At 33.4% G+C, this 24,192-nt stretch overlaps 19 non-coding genes across 19 annotated transcripts; 10 read left to right on the top strand and 9 right to left on the bottom strand.

Moving 5' to 3' along the window:
- The first annotated feature begins 438 nt into the window (after positions 1–438).
- TRNAQ-UUG (transfer RNA glutamine (anticodon UUG)) lies at positions 439–510 on the top strand. Its single transcript has one exon. It is a non-coding gene; the product is annotated as a tRNA-Gln (tRNA).
- An 825-nt stretch (positions 511–1,335) lies between these two features.
- TRNAQ-CUG (transfer RNA glutamine (anticodon CUG)) lies at positions 1,336–1,407 on the bottom strand. The gene has a single exon. It is a non-coding gene; the product is annotated as a tRNA-Gln (tRNA).
- Positions 1,408–2,954: 1,547 nt separating this feature from the next.
- TRNAQ-UUG (transfer RNA glutamine (anticodon UUG)) lies at positions 2,955–3,026 on the top strand. Its single transcript has one exon. It is a non-coding gene; the product is annotated as a tRNA-Gln (tRNA).
- An 825-nt stretch (positions 3,027–3,851) lies between these two features.
- On the bottom strand, positions 3,852–3,923 carry TRNAQ-CUG (transfer RNA glutamine (anticodon CUG)). Its single transcript has one exon. It is a non-coding gene; the product is annotated as a tRNA-Gln (tRNA).
- Positions 3,924–5,471: 1,548 nt separating this feature from the next.
- TRNAQ-UUG (transfer RNA glutamine (anticodon UUG)) lies at positions 5,472–5,543 on the top strand. The gene has a single exon. It is a non-coding gene; the product is annotated as a tRNA-Gln (tRNA).
- Positions 5,544–6,368: 825 nt separating this feature from the next.
- TRNAQ-CUG (transfer RNA glutamine (anticodon CUG)) lies at positions 6,369–6,440 on the bottom strand. The gene has a single exon. It is a non-coding gene; the product is annotated as a tRNA-Gln (tRNA).
- Positions 6,441–7,987: 1,547 nt separating this feature from the next.
- On the top strand, positions 7,988–8,059 carry TRNAQ-UUG (transfer RNA glutamine (anticodon UUG)). The gene has a single exon. It is a non-coding gene; the product is annotated as a tRNA-Gln (tRNA).
- Positions 8,060–8,884: 825 nt separating this feature from the next.
- On the bottom strand, positions 8,885–8,956 carry TRNAQ-CUG (transfer RNA glutamine (anticodon CUG)). The gene has a single exon. It is a non-coding gene; the product is annotated as a tRNA-Gln (tRNA).
- Positions 8,957–10,504: 1,548 nt separating this feature from the next.
- On the top strand, positions 10,505–10,576 carry TRNAQ-UUG (transfer RNA glutamine (anticodon UUG)). Its single transcript has one exon. It is a non-coding gene; the product is annotated as a tRNA-Gln (tRNA).
- A 2,445-nt stretch (positions 10,577–13,021) lies between these two features.
- On the top strand, positions 13,022–13,093 carry TRNAQ-UUG (transfer RNA glutamine (anticodon UUG)). Its single transcript has one exon. It is a non-coding gene; the product is annotated as a tRNA-Gln (tRNA).
- An 825-nt stretch (positions 13,094–13,918) lies between these two features.
- Positions 13,919–13,990, bottom strand: TRNAQ-CUG (transfer RNA glutamine (anticodon CUG)). The gene has a single exon. It is a non-coding gene; the product is annotated as a tRNA-Gln (tRNA).
- Positions 13,991–15,537: 1,547 nt separating this feature from the next.
- TRNAQ-UUG (transfer RNA glutamine (anticodon UUG)) lies at positions 15,538–15,609 on the top strand. Its single transcript has one exon. It is a non-coding gene; the product is annotated as a tRNA-Gln (tRNA).
- An 825-nt stretch (positions 15,610–16,434) lies between these two features.
- On the bottom strand, positions 16,435–16,506 carry TRNAQ-CUG (transfer RNA glutamine (anticodon CUG)). The gene has a single exon. It is a non-coding gene; the product is annotated as a tRNA-Gln (tRNA).
- A 1,547-nt stretch (positions 16,507–18,053) lies between these two features.
- TRNAQ-UUG (transfer RNA glutamine (anticodon UUG)) lies at positions 18,054–18,125 on the top strand. The gene has a single exon. It is a non-coding gene; the product is annotated as a tRNA-Gln (tRNA).
- Positions 18,126–18,949: 824 nt separating this feature from the next.
- Positions 18,950–19,021, bottom strand: TRNAQ-CUG (transfer RNA glutamine (anticodon CUG)). Its single transcript has one exon. It is a non-coding gene; the product is annotated as a tRNA-Gln (tRNA).
- A 1,547-nt stretch (positions 19,022–20,568) lies between these two features.
- Positions 20,569–20,640, top strand: TRNAQ-UUG (transfer RNA glutamine (anticodon UUG)). Its single transcript has one exon. It is a non-coding gene; the product is annotated as a tRNA-Gln (tRNA).
- Positions 20,641–21,465: 825 nt separating this feature from the next.
- TRNAQ-CUG (transfer RNA glutamine (anticodon CUG)) lies at positions 21,466–21,537 on the bottom strand. Its single transcript has one exon. It is a non-coding gene; the product is annotated as a tRNA-Gln (tRNA).
- Positions 21,538–23,084: 1,547 nt separating this feature from the next.
- Positions 23,085–23,156, top strand: TRNAQ-UUG (transfer RNA glutamine (anticodon UUG)). The gene has a single exon. It is a non-coding gene; the product is annotated as a tRNA-Gln (tRNA).
- Positions 23,157–23,981: 825 nt separating this feature from the next.
- On the bottom strand, positions 23,982–24,053 carry TRNAQ-CUG (transfer RNA glutamine (anticodon CUG)). The gene has a single exon. It is a non-coding gene; the product is annotated as a tRNA-Gln (tRNA).
- Positions 24,054–24,192: the final 139 nt, after the last annotated feature.

The raw sequence follows: 24,192 nt of genomic DNA, 5'->3' as shown, positions 1-24,192 counted from the left end.
ATACGTACAAGTTTATAAGTAAATGAGATGTTTTTCCAATTAATACTTCTAAGAACTGAATGGAAAAAAAATCGTAAAGTTTAGATAAGTCCCACTGAGCTTTGTACTTAGATCCCTGTTTTCAGAGTCCAGATTGACAAGCATAACACCATCAACCCACCTGTACCAGGTTGAGCTTTCCATTTTGGCAGAAGAGATTGCATTCACGGGGGAATCTTATCTTTTATTGCAAAATCTTATCTCACATAAAAAGTACTGTTCAACAGAGTCATAGCGTTACTTGAGTCCTTTGTGCAACATCCTTCCCTAACATAGTTCAATAGGCAAAAGTTGAACAGAATAGAAAAGTTATGTAATTCTGTTTGTCTTTGACTGTAGAAAATAAAAAATGTGAAATGTCCACATTGCTGCAGCAATTTGCTCCCCTGTCACATGGGAGGTTCCATGGTGTAATGGTTAGCACTTTGGACTTTGAATCCAAGGATCCGAGTTCAAATCTCGGTGGGACCACTTTCGTGACTTATGACCAAATCTTTTTCTGTCAAGTGTATTCATAAATATCATAAATCTAACACGGGTAGAGTGAAACATTAATTTATTGATTGTATTTTTAAAGTCTATTTGATGTGAGCAAATGATAGAACTTTTAGAAAACATGGAAATAAAATGGCTCAAAATAATGAGACATTTTGTGAGCTGACTCTGTTTTCTCAACTTATCACAAGAAGCTGATGCAAGATATTACTTGTATAAATCGTACTGTTATTGATAAGGGGAACAAGGAACTTTTTAAATTGGAAAGCCTTCATTAAAAGAAAACTTGAGGAATCAAATTGTGTATTTTGGGGACAGAAGAGATGAACTTTTAAATAACAATCTTGAAATTAAGACACACAGATATTTACACTCTGTTTTTCTAAAGTAGATCCATAACCACAAAGTAGAATCTTTCGAAAGACATGTCAAATGTATTAATCTGAATTCCTCTTTCAAAGAAATTCACAATTAAATGCACTGTGTAAGTTAAGAATGTTGTCAGATAAGAAATCAGCAAAATTAACTATCTTATTACTGATCATAAAGATGAGAAAGGAAAAGAACCTCTTGCTTAAATTGTGGATGGGAAAGAACAGTTTTTAGTTTTCAGCTTCAGTACTTATGTTTATGAATTTTTCATTTCTTTATATTGTATTATCGCTATCTAGATGGATATAGCCATCTGTACATAGATACATACTTATACGTTGATAAGTTACAGTATAAAACTTTGACGTTATGTTTTTCCAAGTCCAAATTCTAAGAAATTAGTGAAATATTAAATCTCATAATTCAAGCAGGTCCCACCGAGATTTGAACTCGGATCGCTGGATTCAGAGTCCAGAGTGCTAACCATTACACCATGGAACCCTGCCATACATGAGGGATTTTTCCATTGAGACAAAAGAGAGCGCATCAGTGCAGGGGCTTTTCTTACATTGATGAAAAGATAACTCAGTTGAATGCTCATAGTGTAAAGAGCTACAATGTGATTTGATTCTTTTCAGCTACATTCTCCATAACAGTGTTAAATGTGCAAACGTTTATCAGGACATGCAATTTACAAAATAATGATCATATTTGACTGAAGAATATTAAAACATTCTACATTTCCAAACTACTACATCCATTTCTCTGTCTCTCACATGGGTGGCTCCAAAGATCAACGGTTGGCACTTTGGACTTTGCATGCAAAGGTACCAGTCCAATTCTTTGAGGTACTATTTTACTAATCTCAACCTTTTATATTTCTGTCATCTTTTGTTATTGATAGCTCCAATCCAATACCAGTAGGTTGAACGAGACAAATGTTGACTCCTTTCAAAATGTCCAACAGCTTGAACAAGTTACAGAAATACGAACTTTATAATACTTTTACATCAGATTCCTACACAAAATAGTGCGACATTACAAAATCCTATCCTGTTTTTCTCAAATGCATTTCAGAGGGCTGATTCCCAGCATTCCTTTTTGAAGATTTCTACACTATTGATAAGGCGAATATAGCACATTTTGAAAGAGATGTGTTCTTAAATCAAACCTAGAGAACCACAATGACGGTATCATTCAGATAGTACAAATGTTTTTTGTATATTAGTATGGAAATTGTGAAATAAAACATTTCTCATGCTGATTTTCAACAGTCGATCTGCAATCATGAAATATAAGCTTTTGCTTGGAGGCCTCAAAGGTACTGATCTAATTTTCTTTTTTAGAATTATTCACAGATCGTATGATATGCTTTGTACAAATCAACTATGCTGTTAGATCAAAATTGATTAAAAAGTGACTATCTCAATTTCAGGACATATAGAAGAGGAAGGAGAAGAAGCTCATGTTTCAAATGCGGAGAGGCAACAACTGTTCTTTATTTTCACCTCTATTAATTATACATATTTTTATAATGTATATATTTATATTTTCCGATAAAAATACATAGACATATAGCGATATATAGGGAGATACATACATATAAGTTGATACGTACAAGTTTATGAGTAAATGAGATGTTTTTCCAATTAATACTTCTAAGAACTGAATGGAAAAAAAATCGTAAAGTTTAGATAAGTCCCACTGAGCTTTGTACTTAGATCCCTGTTTTCAGAGTCCAGATTGACAAGCATAACACCATCAACCCACCTGTACCAGGTTGAGCTTTCCATTTTGGCAGAAGAGATTGCATTCACGGGGGAATCTTATCTTTTATTGCAAAATCTTATCTCACATAAAAAGTACTGTTCAACAGAGTCATAGCGTTACTTGAGTCCTTTGTGCAACATCCTTCCCTAACATAGTTCAATAGGCAAAAGTTGAACAGAATAGAAAAGTTATGTAATTCTGTTTGTCTTTGACTGTAGAAAATAAAAAATGTGAAATGTCCACATTGCTGCAGCAATTTGCTCCCCTGTCACATGGGAGGTTCCATGGTGTAATGGTTAGCACTTTGGACTTTGAATCCAAGGATCCGAGTTCAAATCTCGGTGGGACCACTTTCGTGACTTATGAACAAATCTTTTTCTGTCAAGTGTATTCATAAATATCATAAATCTAACACGGGTAGAGTGAAACATTAATTTATTGATTGTATTTTTAAAGTCTATTTGATGTGAGCAAATGATAGAACTTTTAGAAAACATGGAAATAAAATGGCTCAAAATAATGAGACATTTTGTGAGCTGACTCTGTTTTCTCAACTCATCACAAGAAGCTGATGCAAGATATTACTTGTATAAATCGTACTGTTATTGATAAGGGGAACAAGGAACTTTTTAAATTGGAAAGCCTTCATTAAAAGAAAACTTGAGGAATCAAATTGTGTATTTTGGGGACAGAAGAGATGAACTTTTAAATAACAATCTTGAAATTAAGACACACAGATATTTACACTCTGTTTTTCTAAAGTAGATCCATAACCACAAAGTAGAATCTTTCGAAAGACATGTCAAATGTATTAATCTGAATTACTCTTTCAAAGAAATTCACAATTAAATGCACTGTGTAAGTTAAGAATGTTGTCAGATAAGAAATCAGCAAAATTAACTATCTTATTACTGATCATAAAGATGAGAAAGGAAAAGAACCTCTTGCTTAAATTGTGGATGGGAAAGAACAGTTTTTAGTTTTCAGCTTCAGTACTTATGTTTATGAATTTTTCATTTCTTTATATTGTATTATCGCTATCTAGATGGATATAGCCATCTGTACATAGATACATACTTATACGTTGATAAGTTTCAGTATAAAACTTTGACGTTATGTTTTTCCAAGTCCAAATTCTAAGAAATTAGTGAAATATTAAATCTCATAATTCAAGCAGGTCCCACCGAGATTTGAACTCGGATCGCTGGATTCAGAGTCCAGAGTGCTAACCATTACACCATGGAACCCTGCCATACATGAGGGATTTTTCCATTGAGACAAAAAAGAGCGCATCAGTGCAGGGGCTTTTCTTACATTGATGAAAAGATAACTCAGTTGAATGCTCATAGTGTAAAGAGCTACAATGTGATTTGATTCTTTTCAGCTACATTCTCCATAACAGTGTTAAATGTGCAAACGTTTATCAGGACATGCAATTTACAAAATAATGATCATATTTGACTGAAGAATATTAAAACATTCTACATTTCCAAACTACTACATCCATTTCTCTGTCTCTCACATGGGTGGCTCCAAAGAGCAACGGTTGGCACTTTGGACTTTGCATGCAAAGGTACCAGTCCAATTCTTTGAGGTACTATTTTACTAATCTCAACCTTTTACATTTCTGTCATCTTTTGTTATTGATAGCTCCAATCCAATACCAGTAGGTTGAACGAGACAAATGTTGACTCCTTTCAAAATGTCCAACAGCTTGAACAAGTTACAGAAATACGAACTTTATAATACTTTTACATCAGATTCCTACACAAAATAGTGCGACATTACAAAATCCTATCCTGTTTTTCTCAAATGCATTTCAGAGGGCTGATTCCCAGCATTCCTTTTTGAAGATTTCTACACTATTGATAAGGCGAATATAGCACATTTTGAAAGAGATGTGTTCTTAAATCAAACCTAGAGAACCACAATGACGGTATCATTCAGATAGTACAAATGTTTTTTGTATATTAGTATGGAAATTGTGAAATAAAACATTTCTCATGCTGATTTTCAACAGTCGATCTGCAATCATGAAATATAAGCTTTTGCTTGGAGGCCTCAAAGGTACTGATCTAATTTTCTTTTTTAGAATTATTCACAGATCGTATGATATGCTTTGTACAAATCAACTATGCTGTTAGATCAAAATTGATTAAAAAGTGACTATCTCAATTTCAGGACATATAGAAGAGGAAGGAGAAGAAGCTCATGTTTCAAATGCGGAGAGGCAACAACTGTTCTTTATTTTCACCTCTATTAATTATACATACTTTTTATAATGTATATATTTATATTTTCCGATAAAAATACATAGACATATAGCGATATATAGGGAGATACATACATATAAGTTGATACGTACAAGTTTATAAGTAAATGAGATGTTTTTCCAATTAATACTTCTAAGAACTGAATGGAAAAAAAATCGTAAAGTTTAGATAAGTCCCACTGAGCTTTGTACTTAGATCCCTGTTTTCAGAGTCCAGATTGACAAGCATAACACCATCAACCCACCTGTACCAGGTTGAGCTTTCCATTTTGGCAGAAGAGATTGCATTCACGGGGGAATCTTATCTTTTATTGCAAAATCTTATCTCACATAAAAAGTACTGTTCAACAGAGTCATAGCGTTACTTGAGTCCTTTGTGCAACATCCTTCCCTAACATAGTTCAATAGGCAAAAGTTGAACAGAATAGAAAAGTTATGTAATTCTGTTTGTCTTTGACTGTAGAAAATAAAAAATGTGAAATGTCCACATTGCTGCAGCAATTTGCTCCCCTGTCACATGGGAGGTTCCATGGTGTAATGGTTAGCACTTTGGACTTTGAATCCAAGGATCCGAGTTCAAATCTCGGTGGGACCGCTTTCGTGACTTATGACCAAATCTTTTTCTGTCAAGTGTATTCATAAATATCATAAATCTAACACGGGTAGAGTGAAACATTAATTTATTGATTGTATTTTTAAAGTCTATTTGATGTGAGCAAATGATAGAACTTTTAGAAAACATGGAAATAAAATGGCTCAAAATAATGAGACATTTTGTGAGCTGACTCTGTTTTCTCAACTTATCACAAGAAGCTGATGCAAGATATTACTTGTATAAATCGTACTGTTATTGATAAGGGGAACAAGGAACTTTTTAAATTGGAAAGCCTTCATTAAAAGAAAACTTGAGGAATCAAATTGTGTATTTTGGGGACAGAAGAGATGAACTTTTAAATAACAATCTTGAAATTAAGACACACAGATATTTACACTCTGTTTTTCTAAAGTAGATCCATAACCACAAAGTAGAATCTTTCGAAAGACATGTCAAATGTATTAATCTGAATTCCTCTTTCAAAGAAATTCACAATTAAATGCACTGTGTAAGTTAAGAATGTTGTCAGATAAGAAATCAGCAAAATTAACTATCTTATTACTGATCATAAAGATGAGAAAGGAAAAGAACCTCTTGCTTAAATTGTGGATGGGAAAGAACAGTTTTTAGTTTTCAGCTTCAGTACTTATGTTTATGAATTTTTCATTTCTTTATATTGTATTATCGCTATCTAGATGGATATAGCCATCTGTACATAGATACATACTTATACGTTGATAAGTTACAGTATAAAACTTTGACGTTATGTTTTTCCAAGTCCAAATTCTAAGAAATTAGTGAAATATTAAATCTCATAATTCAAGCAGGTCCCACCGAGATTTGAACTCGGATCGCTGGATTCAGAGTCCAGAGTGCTAACCATTACACCATGGAACCCTGCCATACATGAGGGATTTTTCCATTGAGACAAAAGAGAGCGCATCAGTGCAGGGGCTTTTCTTACATTGATGAAAAGATAACTCAGTTGAATGCTCATAGTGTAAAGAGCTACAATGTGATTTGATTCTTTTCAGCTACATTCTCCATAACAGTGTTAAATGTGCAAACGTTTATCAGGACATGCAATTTACAAAATAATGATCATATTTGACTGAAGAATATTAAAACATTCTACATTTCCAAACTACTACATCCATTTCTCTGTCTCTCACATGGGTGGCTCCAAAGATCAACGGTTGGCACTTTGGACTTTGCATGCAAAGGTACCAGTCCAATTCTTTGAGGTACTATTTTACTAATCTCAACCTTTTATATTTCTGTCATCTTTTGTTATTGATAGCTCCAATCCAATACCAGTAGGTTGAACGAGACAAATGTTGACTCCTTTCAAAATGTCCAACAGCTTGAACAAGTTACAGAAATACGAACTTTATAATACTTTTACATCAGATTCCTACACAAAATAGTGCGACATTACAAAATCCTATCCTGTTTTTCTCAAATGCATTTCAGAGGGCTGATTCCCAGCATTCCTTTTTGAAGATTTCTACACTATTGATAAGGCGAATATAGCACATTTTGAAAGAGATGTGTTCTTAAATCAAACCTAGAGAACCACAATGACGGTATCATTCAGATAGTACAAATGTTTTTTGTATATTAGTATGGAAATTGTGAAATAAAACATTTCTCATGCTGATTTTCAACAGTCGATCTGCAATCATGAAATATAAGCTTTTGCTTGGAGGCCTCAAAGGTACTGATCTAATTTTCTTTTTTAGAATTATTCACAGATCGTATGATATGCTTTGTACAAATCAACTATGCTGTTAGATCAAAATTGATTAAAAAGTGACTATCTCAATTTCAGGACATATAGAAGAGGAAGGAGAAGAAGCTCATGTTTCAAATGCGGAGAGGCAACAACTGTTCTTTATTTTCACCTCTATTAATTATACATATTTTTATAATGTATATATTTATATTTTCCGATAAAAATACATAGACATATAGCGATATATAGGGAGATACATACATATAAGTTGATACGTACAAGTTTATGAGTAAATGAGATGTTTTTCCAATTAATACTTCTAAGAACTGAATGGAAAAAAAATCGTAAAGTTTAGATAAGTCCCACTGAGCTTTGTACTTAGATCCCTGTTTTCAGAGTCCAGATTGACAAGCATAACACCATCAACCCACCTGTACCAGGTTGAGCTTTCCATTTTGGCAGAAGAGATTGCATTCACGGGGGAATCTTATCTTTTATTGCAAAATCTTATCTCACATAAAAAGTACTGTTCAACAGAGTCATAGCGTTACTTGAGTCCTTTGTGCAACATCCTTCCCTAACATAGTTCAATAGGCAAAAGTTGAACAGAATAGAAAAGTTATGTAATTCTGTTTGTCTTTGACTGTAGAAAATAAAAAATGTGAAATGTCCACATTGCTGCAGCAATTTGCTCCCCTGTCACATGGGAGGTTCCATGGTGTAATGGTTAGCACTTTGGACTTTGAATCCAAGGATCCGAGTTCAAATCTCGGTGGGACCACTTTCGTGACTTATGAACAAATCTTTTTCTGTCAAGTGTATTCATAAATATCATAAATCTAACACGGGTAGAGTGAAACATTAATTTATTGATTGTATTTTTAAAGTCTATTTGATGTGAGCAAATGATAGAACTTTTAGAAAACATGGAAATAAAATGGCTCAAAATAATGAGACATTTTGTGAGCTGACTCTGTTTTCTCAACTCATCACAAGAAGCTGATGCAAGATATTACTTGTATAAATCGTACTGTTATTGATAAGGGGAACAAGGAACTTTTTAAATTGGAAAGCCTTCATTAAAAGAAAACTTGAGGAATCAAATTGTGTATTTTGGGGACAGAAGAGATGAACTTTTAAATAACAATCTTGAAATTAAGACACACAGATATTTACACTCTGTTTTTCTAAAGTAGATCCATAACCACAAAGTAGAATCTTTCGAAAGACATGTCAAATGTATTAATCTGAATTACTCTTTCAAAGAAATTCACAATTAAATGCACTGTGTAAGTTAAGAATGTTGTCAGATAAGAAATCAGCAAAATTAACTATCTTATTACTGATCATAAAGATGAGAAAGGAAAAGAACCTCTTGCTTAAATTGTGGATGGGAAAGAACAGTTTTTAGTTTTCAGCTTCAGTACTTATGTTTATGAATTTTTCATTTCTTTATATTGTATTATCGCTATCTAGATGGATATAGCCATCTGTACATAGATACATACTTATACGTTGATAAGTTTCAGTATAAAACTTTGACGTTATGTTTTTCCAAGTCCAAATTCTAAGAAATTAGTGAAATATTAAATCTCATAATTCAAGCAGGTCCCACCGAGATTTGAACTCGGATCGCTGGATTCAGAGTCCAGAGTGCTAACCATTACACCATGGAACCCTGCCATACATGAGGGATTTTTCCATTGAGACAAAAAAGAGCGCATCAGTGCAGGGGCTTTTCTTACATTGATGAAAAGATAACTCAGTTGAATGCTCATAGTGTAAAGAGCTACAATGTGATTTGATTCTTTTCAGCTACATTCTCCATAACAGTGTTAAATGTGCAAACGTTTATCAGGACATGCAATTTACAAAATAATGATCATATTTGACTGAAGAATATTAAAACATTCTACATTTCCAAACTACTACATCCATTTCTCTGTCTCTCACATGGGTGGCTCCAAAGAGCAACGGTTGGCACTTTGGACTTTGCATGCAAAGGTACCAGTCCAATTCTTTGAGGTACTATTTTACTAATCTCAACCTTTTACATTTCTGTCATCTTTTGTTATTGATAGCTCCAATCCAATACCAGTAGGTTGAACGAGACAAATGTTGACTCCTTTCAAAATGTCCAACAGCTTGAACAAGTTACAGAAATACGAACTTTATAATACTTTTACATCAGATTCCTACACAAAATAGTGCGACATTACAAAATCCTATCCTGTTTTTCTCAAATGCATTTCAGAGGGCTGATTCCCAGCATTCCTTTTTGAAGATTTCTACACTATTGATAAGGCGAATATAGCACATTTTGAAAGAGATGTGTTCTTAAATCAAACCTAGAGAACCACAATGACGGTATCATTCAGATAGTACAAATGTTTTTTGTATATTAGTATGGAAATTGTGAAATAAAACATTTCTCATGCTGATTTTCAACAGTCGATCTGCAATCATGAAATATAAGCTTTTGCTTGGAGGCCTCAAAGGTACTGATCTAATTTTCTTTTTTAGAATTATTCACAGATCGTATGATATGCTTTGTACAAATCAACTATGCTGTTAGATCAAAATTGATTAAAAAGTGACTATCTCAATTTCAGGACATATAGAAGAGGAAGGAGAAGAAGCTCATGTTTCAAATGCGGAGAGGCAACAACTGTTCTTTATTTTCACCTCTATTAATTATACATACTTTTTATAATGTATATATTTATATTTTCCGATAAAAATACATAGACATATAGCGATATATAGGGAGATACATACATATAAGTTGATACGTACAAGTTTATAAGTAAATGAGATGTTTTTCCAATTAATACTTCTAAGAACTGAATGGAAAAAAAATCGTAAAGTTTAGATAAGTCCCACTGAGCTTTGTACTTAGATCCCTGTTTTCAGAGTCCAGATTGACAAGCATAACACCATCAACCCACCTGTACCAGGTTGAGCTTTCCATTTTGGCAGAAGAGATTGCATTCACGGGGGAATCTTATCTTTTATTGCAAAATCTTATCTCACATAAAAAGTACTGTTCAACAGAGTCATAGCGTTACTTGAGTCCTTTGTGCAACATCCTTCCCTAACATAGTTCAATAGGCAAAAGTTGAACAGAATAGAAAAGTTATGTAATTCTGTTTGTCTTTGACTGTAGAAAATAAAAAATGTGAAATGTCCACATTGCTGCAGCAATTTGCTCCCCTGTCACATGGGAGGTTCCATGGTGTAATGGTTAGCACTTTGGACTTTGAATCCAAGGATCCGAGTTCAAATCTCGGTGGGACCACTTTCGTGACTTATGACCAAATCTTTTTCTGTCAAGTGTATTCATAAATATCATAAATCTAACACGGGTAGAGTGAAACATTAATTTATTGATTGTATTTTTAAAGTCTATTTGATGTGAGCAAATGATAGAACTTTTAGAAAACATGGAAATAAAATGGCTCAAAATAATGAGACATTTTGTGAGCTGACTCTGTTTTCTCAACTCATCACAAGAAGCTGATGCAAGATATTACTTGTATAAATCGTACTGTTATTGATAAGGGGAACAAGGAACTTTTTAAATTGGAAAGCCTTCATTAAAAGAAAACTTGAGGAATCAAATTGTGTATTTTGGGGACAGAAGAGATGAACTTTTAAATAACAATCTTGAAATTAAGACACACAGATATTTACACTCTGTTTTTCTAAAGTAGATCCATAACCACAAAGTAGAATCTTTCGAAAGACATGTCAAATGTATTAATCTGAATTCCTCTTTCAAAGAAATTCACAATTAAATGCACTGTGTAAGTTAAGAATGTTGTCAGATAAGAAATCAGCAAAATTAACTATCTTATTACTGATCATAAAGATGAGAAAGGAAAAGAACCTCTTGCTTAAATTGTGGATGGGAAAGAACAGTTTTTAGTTTTCAGCTTCAGTACTTATGTTTATGAATTTTTCATTTCTTTATATTGTATTATCGCTATCTAGATGAAAATAGCCATCTGTACATAGATACATACTTATACGTTGATAAGTTTCAGTATAAAACTTTGACGTTATGTTTTTCCAAGTCCAAATTCTAAGAAATTAGTGAAATATTAAATCTCATAATTCAAGCAGGTCCCACTGAGATTTGAACTCGGATCGCTGGATTCAGAGTCCAGAGTGCTAACCATTACACCATGGAACCCTGCCATACATGAGGGATTTTTCCATTGAGACAAAAGAGAGCGCATCAGTGCAGGGGCTTTTCTTACATTGATGAAAAGATAACTCAGTTGAATGCTCATAGTGTAAAGAGCTACAATGTGATTTGATTCTTTTCAGCTACATTCTCCATAACAGTGTTAAATGTGCAAACGTTTATCAGGACATGCAATTTACAAAATAATGATCATATTTGACTGAAGAATATTAAAACATTCTACATTTCCAAACTACTACATCCATTTCTCTGTCTCTCACATGGGTGGCTCCAAAGAGCAACGGTTGGCACTTTGGACTTTGCATGCAAAGGTACCAGTCCAATCCTTTGAGGTACTATTTTACTAATCTCAACCTTTTACATTTCTGTCATCTTTTGTTATTGATAGCTCCAATCCAATACCAGTAGGTTGAACGAGACAAATGTTGACTCCTTTCAAAATGTCCAACAGCTTGAACAAGTTACAGAAATACGAACTTCATAATACTTTTACATCAGATTCCTACACAAAATAGTGCGACATTACAAAATCCTATCCTGTTTTTCTCAAATGCATTTCAGAGGGCTGATTCCCAGCATTCCTTTTTGAAGATTTCTACACTATTGATAAGGCGAATATAGCACATTTTGAAAGAGATGTGTTCTTAAATCAAACCTAGAGAACCACAATGACGGTATCATTCAGATAGTACAAATGTTTTTTGTATATTAGTATGGAAATTGTGAAATAAAACATTTCTCATGCTGATTTTCAACAGTCGATCTGCAATCATGAAATATAAGCTTTTGCTTGGAGGCCTCAAAGGTACTGATCTAATTTTCTTTTTTTAGAATTATTCACAGATCGTATGATATGCTTTGTACAAATCAACTATGCTGTTAGGTCAAAATTGATTAAAAAGTGACTATCTCAATTTCAGGACATATAGAAGAGGAAGGAGAAGAAGCTCATGTTTCAAATGCGGAGAGGCAACAACTGTTCTTTATTTTCACCTCTATTAATTATACATATTTTTATAATGTATATATTTATATTTTCCGATAAAAATACATAGACATATAGCGATATATAGGGAGATACATACATATAAGTTGATACGTACAAGTTTATAAGTAAATGAGATGTTTTTCCAATTAATACTTCTAAGAACTGAATGGAAAAAAAATCGTAAAGTTTAGATAAGTCCCACTGAGCTTTGTACTTAGATCCCTGTTTTCAGAGTCCAGATTGACAAGCATAACACCATCAACCCACCTGTACCAGGTTGAGCTTTCCATTTTGGCAGAAGAGATTGCATTCACGGGGGAATCTTATCTTTTATTGCAAAATCTTATCTCACATAAAAAGTACTGTTCAACAGAGTCATAGCGTTACTTGAGTCCTTTGTGCAACATCCTTCCCTAACATAGTTCAATAGGCAAAAGTTGAACAGAATAGAAAAGTTATGTAATTCTGTTTGTCTTTGACTGTAGAAAATAAAAAATGTGAAATGTCCACATTGCTGCAGCAATTTGCTCCCCTGTCACATGGGAGGTTCCATGGTGTAATGGTTAGCACTTTGGACTTTGAATCCAAGGATCCGAGTTCAAATCTCGGTGGGACCACTTTCGTGACTTATGACCAAATCTTTTTCTGTCAAGTGTATTCATAAATATCATAAATCTAACACGGGTAGAGTGAAACATTAATTTATTGATTGTATTTTTAAAGTCTATTTGATGTGAGCAAATGATAGAACTTTTAGAAAACATGGAAATAAAATGGCTCAAAATAATGAGACATTTTGTGAGCTGACTCTGTTTTCTCAACTTATCACAAGAAGCTGATGCAAGATATTACTTGTATAAATCGTACTGTTATTGATAAGGGGAACAAGGAACTTTTTAAATTGGAAAGCCTTCATTAAAAGAAAACTTGAGGAATCAAATTGTGTATTTTGGGGACAGAAGAGATGAACTTTTAAATAACAATCTTGAAATTAAGACACACAGATATTTACACTCTGTTTTTCTAAAGTAGATCCATAACCACAAAGTAGAATCTTTCGAAAGACATGTCAAATGTATTAATCTGAATTCCTCTTTCAAAGAAATTCACAATTAAATGCACTGTGTAAGTTAAGAATGTTGTCAGATAAGAAATCAGCAAAATTAACTATCTTATTACTGATCATAAAGATGAGAAAGGAAAAGAACCTCTTGCTTAAATTGTGGATGGGAAAGAACAGTTTTTAGTTTTCAGCTTCAGTACTTATGTTTATGAATTTTTCATTTCTTTATATTGTATTATCGCTATCTAGATGGATATAGCCATCTGTACATAGATACATACTTATACGTTGATAAGTTACAGTATAAAACTTTGACGTTATGTTTTTCCAAGTCCAAATTCTAAGAAATTAGTGAAATATTAAATCTCATAATTCAAGCAGGTCCCACCGAGATTTGAACTCGGATCGCTGGATTCAGAGTCCAGAGTGCTAACCATTACACCATGGAACCCTGCCATACATGAGGGATTTTTCCATTGAGACAAAAGAGAGCGCATCAGTGCAGGGGCTTTTCTTACATTGATGAAAAGATAACTCAGTTGAATGCTCATAGTGTAAAGAGCTACAATGTGATTTGATTCTTTTCAGCTACATTCTCCATAACAGTGTTAAATGTGCAAACGTTTATCAGGACATGCAATTTACAAAATAATGATCATATTTGACTGAAGAATATTAAAACATTCTACATTTCCAAACTACTACATCCATTTCTCTGTCTCTCACATGGGTGGCTCCAAAGATCAACGGTTGGCACTTTGGACTTTGCATGCAAAGGTACCAGTCCAATTCTTTGAGGTACTATTTTACTAATCTCAACCTTTTATATTTCTGTCATCTTTTGTTATTGATAGCTCCAATCCAATACCAGTAGGTTGAACGAGACAAATGTTGACTCCTTTCAAAATGTCCAACAGCTTGAACAAGTTACAGAAATACGAACTTTATAATACTTTTACATCAGATTCCTACACAAAATAGTGCGACATTACAAAATCCTATCCTGTTTTTCTCAAATGCATTTCAGAGGGCTGATTCCCAGCATTCCTTTTTGAAGATTTCTACACTATTGATAAGGCGAATATAGCACATTTTGAAAGAGATGTGTTCTTAAATCAAACCTAGAGAACCACAATGACGGTATCATTCAGATAGTACAAATGTTTTTTGTATATTAGTATGGAAATTGTGAAATAAAACATTTCTCATGCTGATTTTCAACAGTCGATCTGCAATCATGAAATATAAGCTTTTGCTTGGAGGCCTCAAAGGTACTGATCTAATTTTCTTTTTTAGAATTATTCACAGATCGTATGATATGCTTTGTACAAATCAACTATGCTGTTAGATCAAAATTGATTAAAAAGTGACTATCTCAATTTCAGGACATATAGAAGAGGAAGGAGAAGAAGCTCATGTTTCAAATGCGGAGAGGCAACAACTGTTCTTTATTTTCACCTCTATTAATTATACATATTTTTATAATGTATATATTTATATTTTCCGATAAAAATACATAGACATATAGCGATATATAGGGAGATACATACATATAAGTTGATACGTACAAGTTTATGAGTAAATGAGATGTTTTTCCAATTAATACTTCTAAGAACTGAATGGAAAAAAAATCGTAAAGTTTAGATAAGTCCCACTGAGCTTTGTACTTAGATCCCTGTTTTCAGAGTCCAGATTGACAAGCATAACACCATCAACCCACCTGTACCAGGTTGAGCTTTCCATTTTGGCAGAAGAGATTGCATTCACGGGGGAATCTTATCTTTTATTGCAAAATCTTATCTCACATAAAAAGTACTGTTCAACAGAGTCATAGCGTTACTTGAGTCCTTTGTGCAACATCCTTCCCTAACATAGTTCAATAGGCAAAAGTTGAACAGAATAGAAAAGTTATGTAATTCTGTTTGTCTTTGACTGTAGAAAATAAAAAATGTGAAATGTCCACATTGCTGCAGCAATTTGCTCCCCTGTCACATGGGAGGTTCCATGGTGTAATGGTTAGCACTTTGGACTTTGAATCCAAGGATCCGAGTTCAAATCTCGGTGGGACCACTTTCGTGACTTATGACCAAATCTTTTTCTGTCAAGTGTATTCATAAATATCATAAATCTAACACGGGTAGAGTGAAACATTAATTTATTGATTGTATTTTTAAAGTCTATTTGATGTGAGCAAATGATAGAACTTTTAGAAAACATGGAAATAAAATGGCTCAAAATAATGAGACATTTTGTGAGCTGACTCTGTTTTCTCAACTCATCACAAGAAGCTGATGCAAGATATTACTTGTATAAATCGTACTGTTATTGATAAGGGGAACAAGGAACTTTTTAAATTGGAAAGCCTTCATTAAAAGAAAACTTGAGGAATCAAATTGTGTATTTTGGGGACAGAAGAGATGAACTTTTAAATAACAATCTTGAAATTAAGACACACAGATATTTACACTCTGTTTTTCTAAAGTAGATCCATAACCACAAAGTAGAATCTTTCGAAAGACATGTCAAATGTATTAATCTGAATTACTCTTTCAAAGAAATTCACAATTAAATGCACTGTGTAAGTTAAGAATGTTGTCAGATAAGAAATCAGCAAAATTAACTATCTTATTACTGATCATAAAGATGAGAAAGGAAAAGAACCTCTTGCTTAAATTGTGGATGGGAAAGAACAGTTTTTAGTTTTCAGCTTCAGTACTTATGTTTATGAATTTTTCATTTCTTTATATTGTATTATCGCTATCTAGATGGATATAGCCATCTGTACATAGATACATACTTATACGTTGATAAGTTTCAGTATAAAACTTTGACGTTATGTTTTTCCAAGTCCAAATTCTAAGAAATTAGTGAAATATTAAATCTCATAATTCAAGCAGGTCCCACCGAGATTTGAACTCGGATCGCTGGATTCAGAGTCCAGAGTGCTAACCATTACACCATGGAACCCTGCCATACATGAGGGATTTTTCCATTGAGACAAAAGAGAGCGCATCAGTGCAGGGGCTTTTCTTACATTGATGAAAAGATAACTCAGTTGAATGCTCATAGTGTAAAGAGCTACAATGTGATTTGATTCTTTTCAGCTACATTCTCCATAACAGTGTTAAATGTGCAAACGTTTATCAGGACATGCAATTTACAAAATAATGATCATATTTGACTGAAGAATATTAAAACATTCTACATTTCCAAACTACTACATCCATTTCTCTGTCTCTCACATGGGTGGCTCCAAAGAGCAACGGTTGGCACTTTGGACTTTGCATGCAAAGGTACCAGTCCAATTCTTTGAGGTACTATTTTACTAATCTCAACCTTTTACATTTCTGTCATCTTTTGTTATTGATAGCTCCAATCCAATACCAGTAGGTTGAACGAGACAAATGTTGACTCCTTTCAAAATGTCCAACAGCTTGAACAAGTTACAGAAATACGAACTTTATAATACTTTTACATCAGATTCCTACACAAAATAGTGCGACATTACAAAATCCTATCCTGTTTTTCTCAAATGCATTTCAGAGGGCTGATTCCCAGCATTCCTTTTTGAAGATTTCTACACTATTGATAAGGCGAATATAGCACATTTTGAAAGAGATGTGTTCTTAAATCAAACCTAGAGAACCACAATGACGGTATCATTCAGATAGTACAAATGTTTTTTGTATATTAGTATGGAAATTGTGAAATAAAACATTTCTCATGCTGATTTTCAACAGTCGATCTGCAATCATGAAATATAAGCTTTTGCTTGGAGGCCTCAAAGGTACTGATCTAATTTTCTTTTTTAGAATTATTCACAGATCGTATGATATGCTTTGTACAAATCAACTATGCTGTTAGATCAAAATTGATTAAAAAGTGACTATCTCAATTTCAGGACATATAGAAGAGGAAGGAGAAGAAGCTCATGTTTCAAATGCGGAGAGGCAACAACTGTTCTTTATTTTCACCTCTATTAATTATACATATTTTTATAATGTATATATTTATATTTTCCGATAAAAATACATAGACATATAGCGATATATAGGGAGATACATACATATAAGTTGATACGTACAAGTTTATGAGTAAATGAGATGTTTTTCCAATTAATACTTCTAAGAACTGAATGGAAAAAAAATCGTAAAGTTTAGATAAGTCCCACTGAGCTTTGTACTTAGATCCCTGTTTTCAGAGTCCAGATTGACAAGCATAACACCATCAACCCACCTGTACCAGGTTGAGCTTTCCATTTTGGCAGAAGAGATTGCATTCACGGGGGAATCTTATCTTTTATTGCAAAATCTTATCTCACATAAAAAGTACTGTTCAACAGAGTCATAGCGTTACTTGAGTCCTTTGTGCAACATCCTTCCCTAACATAGTTCAATAGGCAAAAGTTGAACAGAATAGAAAAGTTATGTAATTCTGTTTGTCTTTGACTGTAGAAAATAAAAAATGTGAAATGTCCACATTGCTGCAGCAATTTGCTCCCCTGTCACATGGGAGGTTCCATGGTGTAATGGTTAGCACTTTGGACTTTGAATCCAAGGATCCGAGTTCAAATCTCGGTGGGACCACTTTCGTGACTTATGACCAAATCTTTTTCTGTCAAGTGTATTCATAAATATCATAAATCTAACACGGGTAGAGTGAAACATTAGTTATTGATTGTATTTTTAAAGTCTATTTGATGTGAGCAAATGATAGAACTTTTAGAAAACATGGAAATAAAATGGCTCAAAATAATGAGACATTTTGTGAGCTGACTCTGTTTTCTCAACTCATCACAAGAAGCTGATGCAAGATATTACTTGTATAAATCGTACTGTTATTGATAAGGGGAACAAGGAACTTTTTAAATTGGAAAGCCTTCATTAAAAGAAAACTTGAGGAATCAAATTGTGTATTTTGGGGACAGAAGAGATGAACTTTTAAATAACAATCTTGAAATTAAGACACACAGATATTTACACTCTGTTTTTCTAAAGTAGATCCATAACCACAAAGTAGAATCTTTCGAAAGACATGTCAAATGTATTAATCTGAATTACTCTTTCAAAGAAATTCACAATTAAATGCACTGTGTAAGTTAAGAATGTTGTCAGATAAGAAATCAGCAAAATTAACTATCTTATTACTGATCATAAAGATGAGAAAGGAAAAGAACCTCTTGCTTAAATTGTGGATGGGAAAGAACAGTTTTTAGTTTTCAGCTTCAGTACTTATGTTTATGAATTTTTCATTTCTTTATATTGTATTATCGCTATCTAGATGGATATAGCCATCTGTACATAGATACATACTTATACGTTGATAAGTTTCAGTATAAAACTTTGACGTTATGTTTTTCCAAGTCCAAATTCTAAGAAATTAGTGAAATATTAAATCTCATAATTCAAGCAGGTCCCACCGAGATTTGAACTCGGATCGCTGGATTCAGAGTCCAGAGTGCTAACCATTACACCATGGAACCCTGCCATACATGAGGGATTTTTCCATTGAGACAAAAGAGAGCGCATCAGTGCAGGGGCTTTTCTTACATTGATGAAAAGATAACTCAGTTGAATGCTCATAGTGTAAAGAGCTACAATGTGATTTGATTCTTTTCAGCTACATTCTCCATAACAGTGTTAAATGTGCAAACGTTTATCAGGACATGCAATTTACAAAATAATGATCATATTTGACTGAAGAATATTAAAACATTCTACATTTCCAAACTACTACATCCATTTCTCTGTCTCTCACATGGGTGGCTCCAAAGAGCAACGGTTGGCACTTTGGACTTTGCATGCAAAGGTACCAGTCCAATTCTTTGAGGTACTATTTTACTAATCTCAACCTTTTATATTTCTGTCATCTTTTGTTATTGATAGCTCCAATCCAATACCAGTAGGTTGAACGAGACAAATGTTGACTCCTTTCAAAATGTCCAACAGCTTGAACAAGTTACAGAAATACGAACTTTATAATACTTTTACATCAGATTCCTACACAAAATAGTGCGACATTACAAAATCCTATCCTGTTTTTCTCAAATGCATTTCAGAGGGCTGATTCCCAGCATTCCTTTTTGAAGATTTCTACACTATTGATAAGGCGAATATAGCACATTTTGAAAGAGATGTGTTCTTAAATCAAACCTAGAGAACCACAATGACGGTATCATTCAGATAGTACAAATGCTTTTTGTATATTAGTATGGAAATTGTGAAATAAAACATTTCTCATGCTGATTTTCAACAGTCGATCTGCAATCATGAAATATAAGCTTTTGCTTGGAGGCCTCAAAGGTACTGATCTAATTTTCTTTTTTAGAATTATTCACAGATCGTATGATATGCTTTGTACAAATCAACTATGTTGTTAGATTAAAATTGATTAAAAAGTGACTATCTCAATTTCAGGACATATAGAAGAGGAAGGAGAAGAAGCTCATGTTTCAAATGCGGAGAGGCAACAACTGTTCTTTATTTTCACCTCTATTAATTATACATATTTTTATAATGTATATATTTATATTTTCCGATAAAAATACATAGACATATAGCGATATATAGGGAGATACATACATATAAGTTGATACGTACAAGTTTATAAGTAAATGAGATGTTTTTCCAATTAATACTTCTAAGAACTGAATGGAAAAAAAATCGTAAAGTTTAGATAAGTCCCACTGAGCTTTGTACTTAGATCCCTGTTTTCAGAGTCCAGATTGACAAGCATAACACCATCAACCCACCTGTACCAGGTTGAGCTTTCCATTTTGGCAGAAGAGATTGCATTCACGGGGGAATCTTATCTTTTATTGCAAAATCTTATCTCACATAAAAAGTACTGTTCAACAGAGTCATAGCGTTACTTGAGTCCTTTGTGCAACATCCTTCCCTAACATAGTTCAATAGGCAAAAGTTGAACAGAATAGAAAAGTTATGTAATTCTGTTTGTCTTTGACTGTAGAAAATAAAAAATGTGAAATGTCCACATTGCTGCAGCAATTTGCTCCCCTGTTACATGGGAGGTTCCATGGTGTAATGGTTAGCACTTTGGACTTTGAATCCAAGGATCCGAGTTCAAATCTCGGTGGGACCACTTTCGTGACTTATGACCAAATCTTTTTCTGTCAAGTGTATTCATAAATATCATAAATCTAACACGGGTAGAGTGAAACATTAATTTATTGATTGTATTTTTAAAGTCTATTTGATGTGAGCAAATGATAGAACTTTTAGAAAACATGGAAATAAAATGGCTCAAAATAATGAGACATTTTGTGAGCTGACTCTGTTTTCTCAACTCATCACAAGAAGCTGATGCAAGATATTACTTGTTTAAATCTTACTGTTATTGATAAGGGGAACAAGGAACTTTTTAAATTGGAAAGCCTTCATTAAAAGAAAACTTGAGGAATCAAATTGTGTATTTTGGGGACAGAAGAGATGAACTTTTAAATAACAATCTTGAAATTAAGACACACAGATATTTACACTCTGTTTTTCTAAAGTAGATCCATAACCACAAAGTAGAATCTTTCGAAAGACATGTCAAATGTATTAATCTGAATTCCTCTTTCAAAGAAATTCACAATTAAATGCACTGTGTAAGTTAAGAATGTTGTCAGATAAGAAATCAGCAAAATTAACTATCTTATTACTGATCATAAAGATGAGAAAGGAAAAGAACCTCTTGCTTAAATTGTGGATGGGAAAGAACAGTTTTTAGTTTTCAGCTTCAGTACTTATGTTTATGAATTTTTCATTTCTTTATATTGTATTATCGCTATCTAGATGGATATAGCCATCTGTACATAGATACATACTTATACGTTGATAAGTTACAGTATAAAACTTTGACGTTATGTTTTTCCAAGTCCAAATTCTAAGAAATTAGTGAAATATTAAATCTCATAATTCAAGCAGGTCCCACCGAGATTTGAACTCGGATCGCTGGATTCAGAGTCCAGAGTGCTAACCATTACACCATGGAACCCTGCCATACATGAGGGATTTTTCCATTGAGACAAAAGAGAGCGCATCAGTGCAGGGGCTTTTCTTACATTGATGAAAAGATAACTCAGTTGAATGCTCATAGTGTAAAGAGCTACAATGTGATTTGATTCTTTTCAGCTACATTCTCCATAACAGTGTTAAATGTGCAAACGTTTATCAGGACATGCAATTTACAAAATAATGATCATATTTGACTGAAGAATATTAAAACATTCTACATTTCCAAACTACTACATCTATTTCTCTGTCTCTCACATGGGTGGCTCCAAAGAGCAACGGTTGGCACTTTGGACTTTGCATGCAAAGGTACCAGTCCAATTCTTTGAGGTACTATTTTACTAATCTCAACCTTTTATATTTCTGTCATCTTTTGTTATTGATAGCTCCAATCCAATACCAGTAGGTTGAACGAGACAAATGTTGACTCCTTTCAAAATGTCCAACAGCTTGAACAAGTTACAGAAATACGAACTTTATAATACTTTTACATCAGATTCCTACACAAAATAGTGCGACATTACAAAATCCTATCCTGTTTTTCTCAAATGCATTTCAGAGGGCTGATTCCCAGCATTCCTTTTTGAAGATTTCTACACTATTGATAAGGCGAATATAGCACATTTTGAAAGAGATGTGTTCTTAAATCAAACCTAGAGAACCACAATGACGGTATCATTCAGATAGTACAAATGCTTTTTGTATATTAGTATGGAAATTGTGAAATAAAACATTTCTCATGCTGATTTTCAACAGTCGATCTGCAATCATGAAATATAAGCTTTTGCTTGGAGGCCTCAAAGGTACTGATCTAATTTTCTTTTTTAGAATTATTCACAGATCGTATGATATGCTTTGTACAAATCAACTATGCTGTTAGATCAAAATTGATTAAAAAGTGACTATCTCAATTTCAGGACATATAGAAGAGGAAGGAGAAGAAGCTCATGTTTCAAATGCGGAGAGGCAACAACTGTTCTTTATTTTCACCTCTATTAATTATACATATTTTTATAATGTATATATTTATATTTTCCGATAAAAATACATAGACATATAGCGATATATAGGGAGATACATACATATAAGTTGATACGTACAAGTTTATAAGTAAATGAGATGTTTTTCCAATTAATACTTCTAAGAACTGAATGGAAAAAAAATCGTAAAGTTTAGATAAGTCCCACTGAGCTTTGTACTTAGATCCCTGTTTTCAGAGTCCAGATTGACAAGCATAACACCATCAACCCACCTGTACCAGGTTGAGCTTTCCATTTTGGCAGAAGAGATTGCATTCACGGGGGAATCTTATCTTTTATTGCAAAATCTTATCTCACATAAAAAGTACTGTTCAACAGAGTCATAGCGTTACTTGAGTCCTTTGTGCAACATCCTTCCCTAACATAGTTCAATAGGCAAAAGTTGAACTGAATAGAAAAGTTATGTAATTCTGTTTGTCTTTGACTGTAGAAAATAAAAAATGTGAAATGTCCACATTGCTGCAGCAATTTGCTCCCCTGTCACATGGGAGGTTCCATGGTGTAATGGTTAGCACTTTGGACTTTGAATCCAAGGATCCGAGTTCAAATCTCGGTGGGACCACTTTTGTGACTTATGACCAAATCTTTTTCTGTCAAGTGTATTCATAAATATCATAAATCTAACACGGGTAGAGTGAAACATTAATTTATTGATTGTATTTTTAAAGTCTATTTGATGTGAGCAAATGATAGAACTTTTAGAAAACATGGAAATAAAATGGCTCAAAATAATGAGACATTTTGTGAGCTGACTCTGTTTTCTCAACTCATCACAAGAAGCTGATGCAAGATATTACTTGTATAAATCGTACTGTTATTGATAAGGGGAACAAGGAACTTTTTAAATTGGAAAGCCTTCATTAAAAGAAAACTTGAGGAATCAAATTGTGTATTTTGGGGACAGAAGAGATGAACTTTTAAATAACAATCTTGAAATTAAGACACACAGATATTTACACTCTGTTTTTCTAAAGTAGATCCATAACCACAAAGTAGAATCTTTCGAAAGACATGTCAAATGTATTAATCTGAATTCCTCTTTCAAAGAAATTCACAATTAAATGCACTGTGTAAGTTAAGAATGTTGTCAGATAAGAAATCAGCAAAATTAACTATCTTATTACTGATCATAAAGATGAGAAAGGAAAAGAACCTCTTGCTTAAATTGTGGATGGGAAAGAACAGTTTTTAGTTTTCAGCTTCAGTACTTATGTTTATGAATTTTTCATTTCTTTATATTGTATTATCGCTATCTAGATGGATATAGCCATCTGTACATAGATACATACTTATACGTTGATAAGTTTCAGTATAAAACTTTGACGTTATGTTTTTCCAAGTCCAAATTCTAAGAAATTAGTGAAATATTAAATCTCATAATTCAAGCAGGTCCCACCGAGATTTGAACTCGGATCGCTGGATTCAGAGTCCAGAGTGCTAACCATTACACCATGGAACCCTGCCATACATGAGGGATTTTTCCATTGAGACAAAAGAGAGCGCATCAGTGCAGGGGCTTTTCTTACATTGATGAAAAGATAACTCAGTTGAATGCTCATAGTGTAAAGAGCTACAATGTGATTTGATTCTTTTCAGCT

Source organism: Lissotriton vulgaris, unplaced genomic scaffold, assembly GCF_964263255.1.
Source record: "Lissotriton vulgaris unplaced genomic scaffold, aLisVul1.2 SCAFFOLD_2159, whole genome shotgun sequence".
NCBI lineage: Eukaryota > Metazoa > Chordata > Amphibia > Caudata > Salamandridae > Lissotriton > Lissotriton vulgaris.
The sequence above is the reverse complement of the archived record's forward strand: the minus strand, read 5'-3'. Positions and strand labels throughout refer to the sequence as shown.